General features: G+C 39.7%; 1 pseudogene; it reads left to right on the top strand.

Annotated features, from left to right (window-relative positions):
* LOC149151866 (protein STABILIZED1-like) overlaps positions 1 to 17743 on the top strand; it is a 53776-nt pseudogene extending 36033 nt beyond the window's left edge.
* The last annotated feature ends 295 nt before the right edge of the window (positions 17744 to 18038 follow it).

Raw genomic sequence — 18038 nt, forward strand, 5'->3', positions numbered from 1 at the left:
GGCTACGAGGGAGGCTGGAGAAGCCCCAAGGAAATACCAGCCAACTGGTAGAGATAGAAGATACAGGGGATGAGCAACCCCCACGATTAGAAGGAGAAGACAATGAGAAAGTAATGCAGGAAAACGAGGAAGGAGAAATGGAGGAAGAAACTGAGCAATCTGAGCAGGAGGAGGAAATGGAACAGCAGGAAGGCAGCCCAGTGCAGGATCCATTGGGAGAAGACGAATTGGCCAAATTTTTGGCCAATATAGGCGAATATGGCCAATCTTCTAGCCCATCAGACCTCCATGCTGAAGAAGAACCAAAAGAACACTCTGCTCAGGAGGGAAATGCACCTGAAGAATCACATGCAGAGGAAGTAGAAGAGGAGAGTCAGCCTGTTCATGATGAAAACATGACAGGAGATGCAGAACAAGAATAATCCATTCCTAGCCAAACGACACCAGAGGAAACTCCAGAAGAAGGGGGGGTAGAAAAGGAAGTCACCCAAGAAATAACAAAACCAGCTAGAGTTCTTGCCCCGGAGCAGCCAGAGCAGAGCAACAAAGAAGCACCCCAGAGAGAAAATCAGGAAATTAATCCAGGTCATAGTCCAGGCCGCAGCGAACATTCTGTTGTTCCCTCTAAGGAAATTGAAGAAATTAAGAAATTACGGAAAGAACAGCAAAGACTACTGAATGTAATAGTTCAACTTCGACAGCAGATTAGGATTTTGAAAGCAAGGAAAAGGGTAAAAAGAACTTCGAGAAGGAAACATGCAATCGCTCTAGCAAAACCCCTCAAGACAAAGGATCGGAGGACCAGATTCCACCCTGCTATTCAAAACCTGTCGAAAAGCGGGCTGCTATTCCAAGTGTTGTTGAGAAGCAGACTGTTGTTCAAATTAAAAAGGAACAGCATTTGACTGATACCCACGTTAAGATAGAAACGGATGATATATTGACCTGCGATAAGGAAATTCAAACAGAGGCACCACCCTCGAGAGTGATAAGGGCCATGAATGCAAGACAACGCAATAGGAAAATTCATGTAAAACTCCCGGTTTCCACCGCTGCATGGGAAAGAGATCCGAGAACTGTAACCCTACAGGAGGGTTTGACGCAAGCCCAGCAAGCAGCAAAAAAGCTCATAGAGCAAACGGTCCCTCGAGAAAGGTATGAAGAGCTACAGCAACAGCTTAGGAATGTCAATCTATCCGAAAGCCAAGCCTTTGAAGGGTGGCGAAGGGAAGAAGAAAAAGTCGCGAAGGTAACTCGTAGGTTAGATATAGTTATCAAGCAGATGGATACCTTATGTTCTTTGTACAATGACGTCCTAGCATGTAGAGCCCCTGCTAAGAATTATGCCTTGTTTTTAATGGAACGATATTTGCAATTGAAAATAAAGGCTGTTAAAGCAAGTGCTCCCATACAAATTAATACCATCGATGACTTTATAAACTATTGTAAGCACTATGGGGTAAAAGTTCAAAGACTACTGTGTGAGTTTTATTTACATAACCTTGTATTAGACCAAGAGACCGAGCTGAACCCTGGCCCTTTTGTTGGGGATATCCAATTACAGGCATTTATTTCATTTGGGGTTAATCAAATTAAATGGCTTAAAGCCTATAATGCTTTCCAAAGGAAAGAAAACGGATTAGATTTGTGGGTAAGAGCTGAGCCTAGGAATCCAGTACAGTTGTGGAGAGAACATAGGAACCTCATGAAGACTCCAAGTGTAATTGAAGCATTAGGACCCATTCACACAACAATCAATCAATAAGGAATAGAATACTTTTTCACTATTAAAGACCTTGCCATTGATGCGGCTAAATTTCGATATCAGATCTCTAATCCGAATATCCAACTCAGGGAGCCATTTAAGTATGAAAATTTTAAGTTAGCCGCCAACCGCTTGCACCTCTATGGCGAAGTCATTTTGAGGGCAGGGCCATCCTGGTTAGGATATAGGTTCCGGAGTCCAATTATTTGGCACCCTGCACCTGGGTACCAAGCCCTGTATGAGATGCCTGAGGGTCAGACAGGCCATTTCTTTGAACACCTAGTTATGCATCATGGTTGTAGACCTCCACATGAGATTCCATCTCCAGCCTACTCTCTCACTGCCTTACATGTCAACTACAATGTTTTCATGAGGGCATGAAAAAGGGTAAGCAGGGGGGTGTGTGGAGTACTAAAGAAGGTATGTTTTTGGTAATTATTTCAGCATCTTTTCATTAGAACTTACAAACCTTTTGCATCATGAACTAGGAAAATGATAAGGGATTGTAATAAAACTTGTAAGATTAATGTGCAAAACGAAAACAGTGACAATTGTCATTCTCTTATGCAGGAAGAAGGAAAAACGAAAAGTTGTCGTTCCAAAGGAGAGGACAAGGACGGGTTAACCGCTGTCCCTTTAACAGGGAACCGTATGCAAACAAGGAAAAACAAATCGAAGCGAATAAGCCCTAGAAAGGAAGTGGAGATATCGGCTCGGCACAAGAAAGAAAAGAGATAACTAAGGACTAACGGTTCGGCGAATCCCTCAGGATCCCTTGATCCTAAGCGATCGCTACTTTAACTATTTTTTGCACCTAGACATCTCCGCCTTCACCATTATAAAAGGGGCAGCACTGTTAGCTCGAGGGGTCTGTCGAGTCCTTATGTTTTATGTAATTTCTCTGAAGATTGAAACTTTGATCATCGAGTCTCGTTGAGAACTGATCTACTGTAATTCCATTTTATGCATTAATACAAACTCGATTTCTATTTCATCTCTGAGTCTGGAATAACTTCAAGCGGTGTACCCCTGGAGGCTAAGGGCCCGGCCCTGGAGGACACTTGCTCCTGTACTATTACATTTGGTTTATGCGTGGTTTGTTTATCAGCGTTATTTGGTAATCTGATATGTTTTGTTAGTTTACATCACATGCTCTGTTATGTTTGATTTGTTAAAGTTTTTAAAGACAGAACTATTGCATTAACTTGGCAACGTATCATTGTTCTTTTAAGTGTTGACATAATATTATCGGTCTTTACAGAATATTGTTGCTGTTCAATTACAGAGCCTCTGTGCTGTGCACTTATTCATTAATATTACGGAATTCATCTTAGCGATTATGTCTCTGCGATTGTTGAGTTTATAGACATTGTTGTTCCATTTTGAAATGCAGTCGTACTCTTTCTAACTGAGATTGATAACTGGATCAGATTACTATTAAGGTGTGCCATGTGTATGTATGCGAGGTTTTCAAGCGCCGTTCTATAATTCATCATTAATCAGTGTTGTTCCATTTTGGTGTGTTGTTCAATTCGTCCTTAAGAGTGAAGGATTGCCATTTGATTCCTGTAGGTCATGATTCGTGCATTTGATCTTGTAGACTAAGGTGTTACTGCTTGTTAGACTTAGTTGCTGTTACAATTTCATGTTTGTTGTTTCATTTCAGATTTGTTGTTCTATTCCTTAATTGCTGTCCCATTTCTTATCTGCCGTTCCATTTCCTGTCATTTGTTATTTTGGTGTGAAGAACGATCCAAGGCTGTAGTGAGCACTGACATTTACTGTTTGGCTCCCAGATCCACGATCTGTTCTCTGATTTACTTTAGTTCCATCAGTTTACAAAGGGATGAGTTATTACTACTGAACCCTTGACTGATAAATTGCTTCGTTTTCCGAATGTGTGGTTTAATCTTTTGAAGTAGTTTGTTGTAAACAAGCATCCGTTTACTCTTGTATTTTTAAGCACTGTACTATGAGCATTACTCTGGCAAATGATAGCCTCAGACTGAGACACTCTTTGAAATAACAAAACGTTCCTAGATTAACAAACTAATGTGAGGTAATTAGAGGTGAAAGAGACCCTTTTTATAGCTCGACAGGCTTGATGTTGTAGGGAAGGTGACATTGTTGGCTGATGCGAAGATCTCGTCCTTGGAGAAGCTACCCGATGGTGTACGACTGCGGATGTGCTATAGTCTTTAGGCCTAGCCGCTTCATGACCTCTACTAAAATTAGGTTCTTTTGGCTCCCACTGTCAACAATGGACTGCAACGAAGAACCCTTCACCCACACCTGTGAGTGGAAGAGGTGTTCCCCCTCCTTTGGATCTTCAGGCTCAATCTTCTAGACCTTGGTGGTGGCCACGGTGGCACTGGGCTCTACATCAATGATCTGCTTCCCTTTGTCAGTTCCCTTATCAAGTTCTGATTCATGGTCGGAACATGCGTCTGATTCATAAGCCTTCAGCTCAGCCACCAGTGACTTCTTGGCCCAACACTCACTTGTATTGTGAGTGGAGCTCTTATGGAACTCACACCATTTTCATGTGTCCTTCTTTGTCAAGTTCATGGTGTTATTCTTTGCTTACGGCTTCGATGGGTTGTCCTAGGCAGCCCCGCCTTGGCTTGATCCTTTGTTCTGTGTTTTGGAAGTGCCTTTTCCTTGCTTTGGATTCACAGATCCAAAGTCCTGCTTCTTCTATTTAAACTTCTACTCAATCTTGAAAATGTACCGGTATGCCGTGCCGAACGAGTAAATGTCCAGGAACTCCATGTCGTCCTAGATGTACTTGTGTAGACAACCATGATACTTGAGCACCAAATGTTGCTAAGTATCCTTGATACCCAGCTTCATGCGAAGGGTATGGAAAATATTTGTGAACTCCGACACATCTTGGTCCCTTCCCTGTCGTAGCGTGGTCCACTTTATGTATTTAGCTTCATAACTCCTGACAGGGTAATATTGTTCCTTGATTGCGTCTCAAAAAGAATCCCAAGTCGGTGCGAGTGAAAACATTGAGGATTCACTCTCATCCTTTTGTTCACAGTAGGTTTCCCACTAGTCCTTAATGTGTGGGGCAGCTTTGAGAAGTGCAAAAGTAATCTTTACTCGATTGGAAAATTCATCAACTGAAAAATATCCTTTCAACAGATTTAACCATTTATCTATGGCATCTACATCTATCAGGCCTTCAAATATGTGAATATTGAAGTTAACTTGTACCTTGAACCTATTGAAGATTTGCTTGTACCTTAAAAGGAGTCGCTCATGGCTTCCTTGAGAAACATTTTGAAAGGATATTCTGCCCCCTCATCTTTCTTTTCTTCCACCATGGGAGGTCGTCGGGTTTTGAGAGGCTGATCTTGCAACAGTTCAGCTAGATCAAGCCCTAACTCCTTATACCCTGACCTTGTTGGGGACATGCAAAGAAAAACAGAGAAGGAGCAGACTGCTCTGATACCATTGATCTGAACTTAAACAGGAACGCAACAACTTATGGATATAATCATAAATACATAGATGCAACAGAAAAACACTTCATTTCATTAATAGAAAAATATTGAACTATGCTTACAAAAAAAATGGAAATAAGATAGCTCTAGCGATGGTAGTGTTGGAAAATACTTGTGGGGGGGGGGGGGGGGGTGGTGAATCAATATTCCTTAGAAATTAGCACTTTAAATATTTTCAGAGCATTAGTTAATCTTCAATTATCATTAATGTTTGTGCAGTAACAACAGTGAATAAAAGAACACAGGAGGCACAAAAATTTTAGGTGGAAAACCCCCTCTGGGTAAAAAACCACCGAACTCTTTTCTAATAATTCTTCAATCTTCAACTCCAATTGTAAAGAAAGCTCCAACTTCCTAGAATCTAGAAAAGGATTCTTCTTCAACTCCCACTGGATGGACGCTCCAACACCCGAGATTCTTCAGTAGTCAACTGAACGGATGCCCCAACACCCAATGAACTACAACTCACCCTAGCACCACCCTACTACCCTGAAGTTTTCACAGGCTTGAACCTGTTGGTGACTTCATGCACCAGCCTAGCACCACCCTACCACCCTATAGAAGAATAATAGAAGAATGGACTCCCGTACCAGGGAAAATGGTCCACTTTACAATGATATAGAATGATGTAAAAGAAAAAGACACACTAGACCATAACCCCAACTATGACACAACCACCTAATGATGATCCTATACCTCCCGACACTTCCTCTTCAACTCTTGGTAGATAGACACTTGTACAACTTTTACAATTATGCTTTTACAATTGCTTTGTACAATGATACTTTTACAATGATTGTATGCAGTGCTTCCCACTTGAAGACTTCATGTGGTGAACTTCTTCTTGTTGTTTTGCACCTTGATCATTGCTCGTGTCATGCTACCCTTTCTCACTCTTCAGAACATAAGATTATGCATTGAGTCTTCTCTTGATGAATGTATAATACCTGCAAAAAGTCTTCAAAGAAATACCCATGACATGATAATAGCAAAACTTACCTCATCCTACAAAAAATATGTTAGTGCTAAACAAAAACAACAAATTATAATACAAAGAAACTAATGCAATTAAGATATGAACATGCATATACAGAATATACTTACCTGTACCTTACCTTTGCTGCATCATTTTGCTGCACCTTGCTCTTTGTTTCCCTAGAAAGTCTGGTCCTTTGCACCCCTTGACAACACTTGATCTAGTTTTTCTTTCCTTCTAGGAGCACGATATTTAATCTAATGTATCTTTGTGATTTCAAATTCCCAACATGTGATCTTCTGTCCTGTAGAAGCCCTCTGAGTCTTCTTTAAAATGCCACAGGTCTGACCCGATTTGGACTCTTCATGACAAAGTTATGCCCAATCTCTCACAATGACCTAATTATGGACTAGTTCAGTAGAGCAAACTTGTACAACATACCACGTGTCATTATTTCCTCCTTCAGCTCTCAAACTGATACATATAAAACTATAGTCTGCCACTTTTTACAAAGTGCCAATCCTCTTCTCTCAGAGAGAGTTATGACAATTTTCCCAAGGTCACTTCTTTGAGATGAAATTTGGTAGCTTGCAAAAACCCTAACTTCCACAGGTCATATCTCAAAAAATATAGCGAACCAAGATCTGAAATTCGGTCACAACATTCATCAGGATTGCGAATCAAATGGGTTTTAATTTCAGAATCTAAGACTTCACAGAAATGAATTTATAGCTAAACTTTCACAGTCACTACATTTGGAGGATATATGAGATTTCTTTTTATAGAGTTGAGAGGGGCTTCTATAGAGAATGTTGGAGGGATTTTAGGAGCTTAAAAAAATTATTAATTATTGAATATTCAATGACCAAAACCAATTATGAGTGCCATGCCACAACCCCATAGGGTTTTAGCCCACTAACTGGGGTTACTAACTTCAAACATGAATATCTCTCAAACCGTGAAGAATTACTTGGTGTGCTTCAAATATCTCTCAAATCAGATTCATTTTCAACCATCTCCTTGTAGATCTTAAAGCACTCAAATGCTTTGGATTTTTTCTTTATGAAACTAACGGTTGTCATCCTGGTATAGTCATGTATCATTAACATGAAATATAATTCTCCATCTAAGCCTTTTGTTCCCATAGGACCACATAGATCAGTATGTATGAATTCCAATGGATGTGATGCAAAGTGTTCTTTTGTTTTAAATCTGAATTTTCTCTGCTTGCCATGCCATAGGCCTCACATAGTGTGCTGGAAGGTTTTGAGATTTTCATAATTTCTCGTATTGCTTCCTTTTTTCTTATCCTAACAAGATTGTCAAAGTTTATGTGACCCATTCATTTGTACCATAACCAGCTTTCATCTTCTTTAGCTAGTAGACATGCTTTAGTTGCTTCATCCAGAACATATATGTCGTTTGGAGCTCAACTTCTTGTAACTACAACTTTACCATACCTGCCTTTCCTGATTTCACATTTTCTGGAGTTGAATAGCATTTTGTGTCCTTGATCACACATTTGTCCAACACTGAGTAGATTGTGATTCATGTTTTCAACCAATAGAACATTCTTGGCTAGAGCATCTTTGCTTCCGAGACTGATAGTACCTGATCCTATAACATTTGAAGATCCATCATTTCCAAAGGACACGGTTCCATCCTTCTTCTCTTTAAGAGATACAAATTTCTTTCTATCTCCAATCATATGCATTGAGCAACCGCTATCAACATACCACACATCTTTGTTGTTTTAAGCCTTGAGAGTGAGAGCACAATTATCAATGTTCTTCTTCTTCCATGTTCGTTTGTTCTGTGGCTTCGAAGATTCTTCTGGAGGATTTTCAAGTCTGCAATCTCTAGCTATGTGTCCAATGTTTCGACATTTGTAACATTCAATATTACTTCTTAAATTTTCAAATCTATTGATGTTTCGTTGAGCCCTGGGAGGTTCATATTTGACAGATCTCCTGGAATTGTATTGGTTCCTAGGGTACATGCGACATTCTACAACTTTATGACCAAATTTTCCACATGAATAAAAATAGCCATGAAAAATATGTTGGTACCTGGATGGAAATATTCGTCGGGGAATTGTCTTCCAAGGTTGTTCTTGCGAATCTTGTCCAATGAAGTCTACATTCCTGTCAGATCTCATAGGTTCATTGTATTTTGTTGTAGAAGGTCCTACTTCTTCTTCTTTGTAACCGAGGCCAGTTCTGTCGTTGTAAGATCGTTGATTGTTGATGATTTCTTCCAACGCCCTTGAGTTGTTGGCATAGTTTTGGACAATTTTTCCCTTCTTCACTTCCTTACACAGCGAGACTACTTCGGCTTCTAATGCTTCCCTTTCTCGGTTGCTTTCTTCCAACTTCTTTTGAAGTGACTCTTCAATACATTTGTGTTCTTCAACTTCAATTTTGAGACCTTGAACTTGTTCTTCAAGAGTATTGGAATGGATCTTCTCAGCCTTGAGCTCTTTTATAAGCTTGATTGCCTCCTTAGAAAATTCTTCTATGGTCAACCCTTCTTCTTCGTTGTTTGATACCTCTTGTTTATTGTGCTTGGCCATAAACAGTACTCTCTCATTGGCTTCTTCTTCACTATCATTGTCTTCATCGGATGATGATATATCTTCTTTAGAGAGAAAGTTCCTTTTGAATCCTTTATTCTTGCCTTGCTTGTTGAATTTCTCAAAGCCTTTCTTTCCTTTTAAGTTTCCATCACTTTTGTTTGGACATTTTGCTGCGAAATGCCCAACCTCACCACAACCAAAACATATCAATGGAAGTTTACCTTTGAATTTTCCCTTACCAATTTTTAGTTTTCTCATAAAGTAAGCATATTCTTCATCTGAAAAACCTTCATCATCTTCCTTTTCTTCACACTTGTAGGTGTAGGTGTAGGTCTTTGCCTTTGAAGGTTGTTTGTCCTTATTGGTTTTCTTAGATGCATCAAACGCAGTTTCTAGATATGAAGTACCCTCTTCTTCATAAGTCTCATTTCATATGCTATGAGAACTCCATGTAATTTCTCTTTGCTGAGTTTGTCCAAATTTGCACTGTATTCTAAGGCCGATACCTTTGGGTGGAATCTTTTGGTAACATTCTAAGAATCTTTCGTATAATAGTCTTCTCGTCAACAGGCTCGCCCAATCCTTCTAGAGTGTTGGTTATTTCATCAATGTGTTGGAAGTATGCAGCAATGTTGTCATCTTCTTTCATTCTGAGTTGCTCAAATTTTGCTCTGTAGATTTGAAGCTTTGCTTCTTTGACATTTTAGTCACCTGCATATATATTCTCAAGCTTGTCCCATACATTTTTGGCGGTTTTACAACCCAACACCTTATGATAAGCAGATTCAATAAGTCCACTAATAATAATATTATTTTCTTTTTCATCATTTACCAAATTCTTCTTACCTTGTTCATTCATGGTTGGTGTAAAGCCATTTTGAACAGTGTCCCATACTTCGTAACCTTGCGCCAAGAGATAGACCTCCATTCTTCCTTTCCAGAGTGCATAATTATTTTTGTTGAATAGAGGTAGACCATTCTTGGTATGCTCCATGATCTCCTTCCAGTTGTTAAACTGTTATTGAAGGAACCAAGCTTTGATACCAATTGTTGGAAAATACTGAGAGGGGGGGGTGAATCAATATTCCTTAGCAATTATCACTTTTAAATATTTTCAGAGCATTAGTTAATCTTCAATTATCATTAATGTTTATGCAGTAACAACAGTGAATAAAAGAACACAGGAGGCACAAAAATTTTAGGTGGAAAACCCCCTCTGGGTCAAAAACCACCGAACTCTTTTCTAATAATTCTTTAATCTTCAACTCCAATTGAAAAGAAAGCTCCAACTTCCTAGAATCTAGAAAAGCATTCTTCTCCAGCTCCCACTGGATGGATGCTCCAACGCTCGAGATTCTTCAGTAGTCAACTGAACAGATGCCCCAACACTTAATGAGATACAATTCACCCTAGCACCACCCTACCACCCTATAGAAGAATAAAAGAAGAATGGACTCCCGTACCAGGGAAAATGGTCCACTTTACAATGATATAGAATGATGTAGAAGAAGAAGACACACTAGACCATAACCCCAACTATGACACAACCACCTAATGATGATCATATACCTCCCGAAACTGCCTCTTCAACTCTTGGCAGATAGACACTTGTACAATTTTTACAATGATGTTTTTATAATGACTCTGTACAATGATACTTTTATAATGATTGTATGCAGTGCTTCCCACTTGAAGACTTCATGTGGTGAACTTCTTGTTGTTGTTTTGCACCTTGATCGCTACTCTTTTCATGCTACCCTTTCTCTCTCTTCACAACATTATATTATGCATTGAGTCTTCTCTTGATGAATATATAATACCTGCAAAAAGTCTTCGAAGAAATACCCATGACATGATAATAGCAAAACTTACCTCATCCTGTAGAACATATGTTAGTGCTAAACAAAACCAACAAATTATAATACAAAGAAACTAATGCAATTAAGAGATGAACATGCATATACAGAATATTCTTACTTGTATCTTACCTCTATTGCATCATTTTGTTGCACCTTGCTCTTTGTTTCCCTAGAAAGTCTGGTCCTTTGCACCCCTTGACAACACTTGATCTAGTTTTTCTTGCCCTCTAGGAGTACGATATTTAATCTAATGTATCTATGTGATTTCAGATCCCCAACATGTGATCTTCGGTGCTGTAGAATCCCTATGAGTCTTCTTTCCAATGCCACAGGTCTGACCTGATTTGGACTCTTCAAGGCAAAGTTATGCCCAATCTCTCACAATGACCTAATTATGGACTAGTTCAGTAGAGCGAACTTGTACGATGTACCACATGTCACTGTTTCCTCCTTCAGCTCTGAAATTGATACAAATAAAACTGCGATCTGTGCATAGTCCACCACTTTTTACAGAATTCCAATCCTTTTCTCTAAGAGAGAGTTATGACAATTTTCCCAAGGTCACTTCTTTGAGATGAAACTCGGCAGTGTGCAAAACCCTAACTTCCACAGATCATATCTCCGATAATATAGCGAACCAATATCTGAAATTCGGTCACGACATTCATCAGGATTGCAAATCAAATGGGTTTTAATTTCAAAATCTAAGACTTCGCGGAAATGAAGTTATAGTGAAAATTCCATGATCACTACATTTGAAGGATATATGAGATTTCTTTTTATAGAGTTGCGAGGGGATTCTATAGAGAATGTTGGAGGGATTTTAGGAGCTTAAAAAATTATTAATTATTGGCTATTCAATGACCAAAAGCAATTATGAGTGCCATGCCAAAACCCCATAGGGTTTTAGCCCACTAACTGGGGTTACTAACTTCAAACATGAATATCTCTCAAACTGTGAAGAATTACTTGGCATGCCATATATCAACGGAAACATCTCGACGAGTAGAATCCAACTAGAATATCCTTGACTCAAAATAGAGTAAGTTTTCAAGTCAAAATTCCTTTCAAGATCAAGGTAGCCCCTGGTGTTGCTTGGGTTGACATCAATGAAAACATCAAATCATCATTAGATCAATAGGTAGCTTATCTCTGAGAAGAGATGTGTAGTTTACATGCCTCTAAACTGTGTTACAATGAGGCTCAAAGGCTTATTTATTATTGAGAAACAATGGAAAACCATAAACATTCAAAAACCTAACCTAGGAGATGAAGCGCCAAAATTGTGGGCCTCGTTTGGGTAGATTGGTACATCAACTTCCCGGGGTCGTAACTTTGGCATATGATCTCCGTTTGGCTATCATAATATCTCGTTTTGAAGATCTTGAGAAGAAGGCTAAAGAGAAAATAGGAAGTGAATTTGGGACATTTCTAGTCTCTCTATTTTACCTAAAAACGTTGTTTAGGGCCTTAAAACGACTCTGGAAGTTCAGGACTCAAAAAACTGCCAAAATAGTAAACTATGCTACAATTAAGGAAATCGAAAAACTGAAAGAGACGATGTTGGGGGTCCAAGTGGAAGAGGCGGGTGGCCACCAATATCCACCTGGATCAGGACTGGTATATGGCCACTTAATGTTGATGTTCTTATGCATGATATTGGTTGTAACCAAGCATTTTATGTGGAAGGTCAAGAAGTAGAGAACTTACAAGACCATGTTGATGCGCAAGAAGATGTTGTTGTTGCTGAAGGTATAATGTCCCTTTATGAAGGGCACTTATATGTTGATGATGATGAACATGTGAGTGAGACACAGTTCAGTCATGAACTAACTGTCAATATCATGGAGGTTGTCACACCCACTGAACCACATGTCAATTCTACATGCGATATTCCATATGAGGTAGTTGATGAAGTGAATGAAAATGTAAACTTGATTTCAAATGATAATGCAACAGGAATGCAACAACTTACAGATATAATCACAAATACAAAGATGCAGTAGAAAAACACTTCATTTCATTAATAAAAAAATATTGAACTATGCTTACAAACAGAATGGAAATAAGATGGCTTGGGCGATGGTAGCTTATCTCTGAGAAGAGATGTGATGGTTGCATGCCTCTGAACTGTGTTACAATGAGACTCAAAGTCCTATTTATTATTGAGAAACAATGGAAAACCCTAAACATCCAAAAACCTAACCCTAGGTGATGAAGCGTCAAAATTGTGGGCCCCATTTGGGTAAATTGGTACACCAACTTCTCAGCATCGTAACTTTGGCATACGATATCCATTTGGCTATCATAATACCTCGTTTCTAAGATCTCGAAGACAAGGCTAAAAACAAACAAGCAAATAAGTTTGGGATGTTGTTATTCCCTTCGTTTTCCCTAAAAAAGTTGTGTAGGGCCTCAAAATGGCTTTGGAAATTCAGGACCCAAAAAACTTCCAAAAATAGTAAAATGTGCTACAATTAAGGAAACCGAAAAGCTAAAAGAGACGGTGTTGAGTATCCAAGTGGAATAGGCAGGTGGCCACCAATATCCACTTGGATCATTCCTCCCCCCTTAGGATGCAATGGTCCCCATTGTGTTGAGTGCCTCCATGAGATGGAGAAACTTTTCCTGAACTTGGTCCCTAGTGAGCAACTTGCCTTGGTGAAGGAGTTGGCCAGCTTTGACAACCTAATATAGTTGGATCTTTTGCTGGCGAGTTTTCTTGATCTATGTATCCATGATTCGATCAATGGTGGCATGTTCGAAGTAGTCTGGGTTTAGCTCTATTGGTGTGATCTATTCTGCAACATCGGATGTGTCCAGCAATGGTGTAAAGTATGGCTAAAGGTGATCTACATTGATCACTGGTTGCAGACCAAGGAACGGTGGAATGCTAAGCTCGAATGCATTGTCCCCTAAAACCTTGTTCATGGTGTATGGCCCATATCAGAGTAGGCGAAGCTTGTAGTGGGTGACATTCTCTTCTTCTTTCACTTTAAAATATTGCAAGGTTTCTTTGCCTTACCAAATATTACAATGAGTGCCATACAACCAACTAATGAATCAAAGTCTGCCCATCTCCAATGGATCTAGCTCCACAAATTTTCTCCAAAGGCAATGTCACCTTAGCATAATGTTTTTCCACCACTTATAAAGAGAACAAATCACCTTGTGAATAACAACTAGACTCCAAAGACAATGAATATTTTATTGGATCCTCCTCATTACTACCTACATTTGAAGTCCCTTTCTCACCTCCACCAAAAATGCCATCTAACTTATGAATTCCCTTGCTCACCTCCACCGATACCTGGCTTAAGACTAGTACTATCACCCAAAATCCATCAATATATTCGTTTATGGGCACTAACGAACATTCCACATCTACCACACCCACATCATGGAAAAAACCTAAATTTTTTTGTAGAATGAGCATGACTTCTCTCCCTTGTTGCAAATAAAATTTTAACCATATCTATATATATATATATATATATATATATAAGACCCATTCTCATGGGTTCCTCATTATCACAATCCCTAGGCCCTCAATGTTTGCATGAAAAAATTGTCATGGCACAATCTTCCCCTCCTTCAACCGACTAATAACTGGTGGGGGAAACCAACAAGCATTCGGGTGGGAAATAATTCTTGTTTGGACCCTATTCCTTCCCAGAATTGTATTTTTGTTTCTAATTGATGGTTTCAGGGTTCATGAACAATCATATTGGTGAGATAAACTTTGGTTCAGTCGACTGCAGGAAAGAAAATCATTAGGCAAAGGGAAGTGTTGATGTTGTTGAGAGGCTCTGCAACTTGACAAAGTGATTACTTGGAAGCCCTAAAGCCTTGTTCTATTAGTTGTTTCCTTTGCCACTCCTTGTTGCAAGAAGAATGTAGGCGTCAGTTGTTCCCCGGCACCGGCTGCAGTTTCTCAACACAAAACCCCCATTGAACTATGTGGTCGAACTAGGCTGAGGGGCTAGAGGGTTCACCACGTGGTCCGATATCGGGCCTACGAGGTTCATCCCAAACCCACCATACTAGTTTGCCACCTCCATAAGCAGTGTAGAAGAGGGTGGGGCAAGGGCGGTTTCAGTGTCGCAGGTGCAGAAGAGGAGGAAGAAGTAGACGATGATAAGGGATATGATGAGAACCATAAGTTCATTGAATTTGAGGGTAATGGTGTGGGTTTGTTTGCCTCTGCCCAATACGATGAGGACGACAAGGAATTCGATGCCATTTGGGAGAGCATTGATAAAAGAATGGACTCTCGCTGCAAGGACAGGCGGGAGGCAAGGCTGAAACAGGAGATTGAGAAGTACAGAGCCTCAAACCTAAAAATTGCAGAGTAGTTTGTAGACCTTAGAGGAAATTGTATATGCTCCCCACTGAGGAGTGGGATAGCATACCAGATATTGGGGATTATTCGCTTCGGAACAAAAAAAGAGGTTTGAGAGTTTTGTTCCCATTCTAGATACATTTCTAGAGAAGGTCGGGCAAGAGAAGGAGCATGTCAATGCATTGGATCCGAAAATTAGGGCTGGGTGGCACAGAGACACCGTGGGCGTAGACGTCAGTGATTGATCTCACAGTTGTTGGAGAGGGGAGAGGGATTGTGCTGTCTTTGAAGCTCGATAGGTTATCTGATTTAGTTTAAGGATGTAGTGGATCCCAAGGGGTATATGGCTGATCTCAAGAGTATGAAGATTACCAACGATGCAGAGATTTCAGATATTAAAAAGGCTATATTGTTGCTTAAGTTGGTTACTTAGACTAACTCGAAGAATCCTCTTGGTTGGATTGCGGCAATGAGGCTAGAGGAGGTTGCAGGGAAGATAAAAATTGCACGACATTTGATTCAAAAAGGTAAGTTCCTTCCCTAAGTAACCTCTTTATTAATTCAAAATCGATAATTGAATTTAATCATAATTCATTTAAGATTTAGGTGAGAAGTGTCGGTTTTTTAAGGTTTCATTTCAGTTAGAACATCTTATATATAGAGATTTGATTTTGGTCATTAAACATCTCAATTATATAGGCTGCAATTCTTTTTTATTTTAGACGGATATTTGATTCAAAAGGGTTGTATGGTTTGTATTTTTATGAATTATGGGTCCTCTTTTTTTTGTAAGAGTCAAATTCCAGATTCCAGTATACCTTTCATTTTTTTTTAAATTTCAGCTTTCATGATTCGTTTCTTTATATTGGACATTTCAAGTTGTGAATAATGCCAAAAGAATGAACATGTATGGTTGGAGGCTTGTAGATTGGCAAGTCTAGATGAAGCCAAATCTATCATTGCACACGATGTAAAGGTGATCCCCAATTCGGTGAAGTTGTGGATGCAAGCTTAAAAACTTTAACTGGATGATGTGAACAAGATTCGAGTGTTGAGGAAGGGGCCGGAGCATATTCCTGACTCTCTGACACTTTGGAAGGCTATGTTGGAGTTGGAAAATGAGGAGGATGCTCGGATTTTGCTTCACAGGGCAGCGGAGTGTTATCCACTACATGTTGAGTTGTGTCTTATGTTGACAAGGCTTGAGACATATGATCAGGAAAAGAAGGTTCTCAACAAGGCCAAGGAGAAGCTTTCCAAGGAGCCTTCAATCTGGATCACTACTACGAAGCTTGAGGAGGCCAATGGAAACACAACCATGGTGGGCAAGTTTATTGAGAGGGGAATCAGGTCCCTGCAAAGGGAAGGGGTAGTAATTGACAAAGAAGCTTGGATGAAGGAGGCAGAAGCTGCAGAGTGAGCAGGGTCTGGTGTAACTTTCCAGGCAATAATTCGCAACACAATTTCTATTGGAGTTGAAGAGGAAGATAGGAAGAGAACATGGGTTGCAGATGAAAAGGAATGCAAGAAGAGGGGATCAATTGAAACGGTTTGTGCTATATATGCACATTCCCTTACAGTCATTGTTGCTAAGAAGAGTATTTGGCTTAAGGCTTCCCAGCTAGAGAAGAGCCATGGAACTAGAGAATTCTTATATGCTTTACTAAGAAAAGTAGTGACATATTGTCCGCGAGAAGAGGTGCTATGGCTAATGGGAGCTAAGGAAAAGTGGCTTGCAGGGATGTCCCATCTGCTCGAGAAATTTTGCAGGAGGCTTATGCTACAATACCTAACTCAGAGGAGATTTGGCTAGATGCATTCAAGCTGGAGTTTGAAAATCATGAGCCTAAGAGAGCGAGGATGCTTCTCGCTAAGGACCGTGAGAGAGGTGGTATAGAAAGAGTTTGGATGAAGTCAGAAATTATTGAAAGAGAGCTGGGAAACATTGCAGAAGAGAAGTCACTGCTTGATGAAGGGCTTAAAAAGTTTCCTGCATTCTTTAAATTGTGGCTAATGTGAGGACAGCTTGAAGATCGTCTTGGGAACTTGGAGGTTGCCCGTGAGGTCTATGAGAAAGGCCTCAAGAACTGTCCAAGGTGCACTCCTCTATGGCTCTCAGCTACTAAATTGGAGGAAAAAATGGGCGGTATGAGCAAGGCGGGTGCAATTCTTATTATAGCCAGAAAGAGAAACCCTTAAAATCTAGAGCTCTGGCTTTCTGCTATCATGTCAAAATCAAGGCATGGAAACAAGAAAGAGAGTGAGATCCTTATGGCTAAGGCATTACAGGAGTGCCTGACCAGTGGCATATTATGGGCAGCATCAATTAAGATGGCTCCAAGGCCTCAGAGAAAGAGAAGGAGTATGGATGCACTCAAGAGATGTGATCATGATCCATATGTGATTGCAGTTGTTGCCAAGTTGTTCTGGAACGATAGGAATGTTGATAAGGCAAGGAATTGGTTGAATAGGGTAGTCACTCTTGCACCAGACAATGGGGATTTTTGGGCCCAATACTACAATTTTGAGATTAGCATGGAACTGAGGAAATCCAATAGGATGTAATGAAGAGATGCATTGTTGCAGAACCAAGGCATGGAGAGCAGTGGGCATCTATATCAAAAGTAGTTGAAAATTCACATCTGCCTATTGAAGCTATTTTAAAGAAAGTAGTGGTTTATCTAGGAAATGAAGAAGGGGTTATAGGTGTTTGACAAACTTTTAGAAAAAAAAATTAGGCCTTCCAATTATCAATATAGTCACCTGTTATATGTTTTTACTAGCTGACAATTTTGACATTTTATTGCTCTCGCAGTATTATGGTAACTATTGTAGCATATTTTTCCTAATGGATTAGGCCATTTCTCTGTATATATGATGGATTCATTTTTGTATCATCACCTAACTCTATATAATAGGTGATGATGTTATAAATCTAGTCATAGATTGTTCCCAGTGATACTACTTATACTTTGTAGTCTCTGAAAGAAACTTTTAGCATTGGTCTAA

The sequence above is a fragment of the Pinus tabuliformis genome, chromosome 9 (genome assembly GCF_031772625.1).
Source record: "Pinus tabuliformis cultivar Carrire ecotype Pingquan chromosome 9, CPIR1, whole genome shotgun sequence".
In the NCBI taxonomy this organism is placed as follows: Eukaryota; Viridiplantae; Streptophyta; class Pinopsida; order Pinales; family Pinaceae; genus Pinus; species Pinus tabuliformis.